We start from the raw sequence: 3,264 nt of genomic DNA, 5'->3' as shown, positions 1-3,264 counted from the left end.
TCCCCACGGGCCTTCCAGGGCCCGCGACCTCTCTGTTCCTGATTAGACTACCTGCCACCTCAACGAGGGCCACACAAGTGTTATCTCAAACACTGTTTACTGCCCTGTCTGTCTCGGGCTTCCTTGAGTTCAGCCGGCTTTACAGAGCGCTATTTGGTATCCATAAAGTCATAAAAGCATGTGGGTTTTCTTTTCTTGGCAAGATTGCTTTAGACCTAAACCATTCGAGCCAACTTCTCCAACAGAGAGCTTTCTTCCCCAACTGCCTCAGACCCCTGATTTCCCAGCCGTCCTTCAAGGATGGCCTCGGGAGTGTCCTCCTCCAAAGCCCTTCCTGGTTCCTCCAGCTGTATCCCTGCCTCCTTCCCTGCACCGCCTCGTGTACAGACGGTGTTACCCTTCACCCACCTTGTCCTCTGGACTGGACAGTGAAGACCCAGCTGTGTCTTGGCCGTGCACCTCCCCAGCACAAGGTTTTACATCGCAAATAACAAACACACTTGCTGGCCTGGGTTTGAGCGACTCTGCCCTTAGGTCTTGGATTACTAGGGATAAACACGGCTGTGTGATCAATGACCTCAATGAACACAGTCTGCTCCTATAATTTCTCAACTCCAACAGCAGAACGATCAACATAAAAGTTTTCAGTGTTTTTCTTTCTGTAGACAAACACTCTTCTGTCTGAACTCAAATGCCCTCACTGACACAGGAGCAGAGATATGATCGCAGAGATGTTTTAAAAGGCCAACCTTATAGCCTTCCAGGTACGTTTAAATCGATTTAATATAACGTTCATGGAACGAAATACAATGCTTGCAGATAGGCACTTTCTGGAAGCTGTTTTTGCCAACTATTTCACATAAGCGATGCCTCCCCCACGCCCCACACTAACAGTTCTTTAGGCCTTGCCTAGTGGGTGAAAACTAACCACCAAGGCAATTCCTTTCTTTGAACAGAACCGGTGGCCAAAAGCAGCCACAACTGCAGGATGGCGCCTGGAGCCACAGTTTCTGCAGGGGGGACACGGCCACGCCGGCTCAGAATCAAGGCGTCTCCACTGGGGAGACTGGGCACACACACAGAGCATTCGATTAGAGCTACTCCAGCATCATTCCACTGCTTCCTGTTGGCGTTGTTTTGTCGCTGAGCTGTGTCCAACTCTTTGCGACCCCATGGACTGTAGCCTGCCAGTTCCTCTCTCCATGGAAGTCTCCAGACAGGAATATTGGAGTGGGTTGCCATTTCCTTCTCCAGGGGATCTTCCAGACCCAGGGATTGAACCCGAAGTCTCCTTCAATGGCAGGCAGATTCTTTACCACTGAGCCACCTGGGAAGCCCCATTTCCTGTTTAGGTATGATTTAAAAATGCACATAATTCATGCAGCTCAAAGGGAAAGGGCGGGGGTGGTGGGGGAAAGTAGACAGTACTTGCTGAAAGATAGCTCTGAGAAATAAATGGGTATTTTGGCTTTTTTTGGCTGCACCGTGAGGCGTGTGGGATCTTAGTTCCCCTACCCAGGATCCAACCTGTGTCACCCACACTGGAAGCATGGAGTCTTAACCACTGAACTGCCAGGGAAGTCCCGAGAAAGAAATGTTTTGATAGCAACGGCTGTCAATGTCAGAACCTACAGCCCCACATGTACTCATATATGCACGTATGAAGTTTTTGGAATTAACACTGTGAGGTGCTTTTTTTTTTTAAGCTGTGCAGTGAGCAGGGTTTTCTCAGGTGGCTAGCTATTCCCTGCAGCCCTCATCCTGTGGTTCAAAAAAGGCAGCACACCTGTCCGACCTGCTGAACACTCCATAGGGCAACACCTGAAGTGCTTACACTGAGAAAATGCCTTCAGGCTTTCCCAGCAACCCTGCCCTCAGCCATTCCCAGAGGCTCCCGGAGGCAGAAAGGGAACAGGCCACCTCTTCCAGAGAACCATCTGCTCCAGCCCACAGCCTGTACTTGGGTCCAGGCTCTAGTCTCAGGCTGGTTTGCCATCTCTCCTCACTCCAAACAGCCCTAGAAGTGCTGTTCGCTCTGGAAGCTGTCAGCAAGAGCCGAAGCCAGTCTTAACAGAGCAGGGGAATCTGAAGCTGCTGAAAGCCGAAAACCACCAGCATTTGCCCTTCCCTCTGAGGGACTTCCAAGGGGCAGGCTTTCAGAGGACTGTGGGGCTGGCTTTCCCGCACTATAGCTCTCCTCCAGGGGACAGAAAACCATAACTGCTTTTATTCACCTGGCAACTGGACCAAGTGATCCGATGGAGAAATTTCTTCCCAGAGGGCTTGGGAGGGGGAGGGAACCCGGATCGGGGAGACATGGTTTCCCGGCCCCCGCCCTTGAGTCTTGAACAGCCCCCGGGACTCGAGGGGAAAGGCCGCAGAGGGGAGTCCCGGGCTGCTCCCGGGCTGGAGCCCCGGCGGGGCCTGGCCGCGGTGAGGCCGCCCGCTGCCCCGCCTGCCCGCCCGCTCAGCACCCGGAGAGCAGCTCCCTACAGACCAGCTCCCCGACTGACTTCAAGCGCCCCAGGTGCGTTGGTTTTTCCAACTGTGAATACTGTTTTGTCCCAATATCATCACAGGGCTTCTGAGAAGTGATTCTATGTCATTCTGGTCCGGAACCTGAGCCGGTGGTTCTTAAACTGTTTGCAGGTTCGTGGGAGTGGGGCGGCGGTTGGGGGTGGTGGTGGTGCGGTGGAACTGGAGGGTAGAAGGGAGACTTACGGAAAGAGGGGAACGTAAGAAAATAATCTGATTTTCTTTCTTTCTGATTTCCTTTTCCAGAAAAATATCTCCTCTGCCCGTGGGATTCTCCAGGCAAGAATGCTGGAGTGGGTTGCCATGCCCTTCTCCAGAAGATATTCCCGACCCGGGGATGGAACTCTGGAAGGAGAACCCAGGGTCTTCTGCACTGCCGACGGATTCTTTACCAGCTGAGCCACTAAACTACCAAACCCTGTCTCCGCGCGCGCTCTGGATGGACACCCCCGCGGGGCGAGCATCAGCCAGCCCAGCTGCCCACAGCTGCCAAGCGGAGGTGGGGAGACGCGGCGAGGCGCAGGGAGAGTTGAGGACCGGGGCTCAGAATGGCCCGAAAGGAGAATCCTACTTAGGACGGTCGCTTAACTTGGGCACTGCCTGCGGTTCTGAAGTTTTCTCTCCGTCCGCAGGGGAAGGGGCCGTGTCTGAGCCGCTGTCTCCGCGGCAGCGATCGTGCGGGGGCCCCTCCAGACGCCCCATCACCGACGCCTGCCCCTACGTGGGGCT

This window comes from Capricornis sumatraensis, chromosome 21, assembly GCF_032405125.1.
Source record: "Capricornis sumatraensis isolate serow.1 chromosome 21, serow.2, whole genome shotgun sequence".
NCBI classification, from domain to species: Eukaryota; Metazoa; Chordata; class Mammalia; order Artiodactyla; family Bovidae; genus Capricornis; species Capricornis sumatraensis.
The sequence above is the reverse complement of the archived record's forward strand: the minus strand, read 5'-3'. Positions refer to the sequence as shown.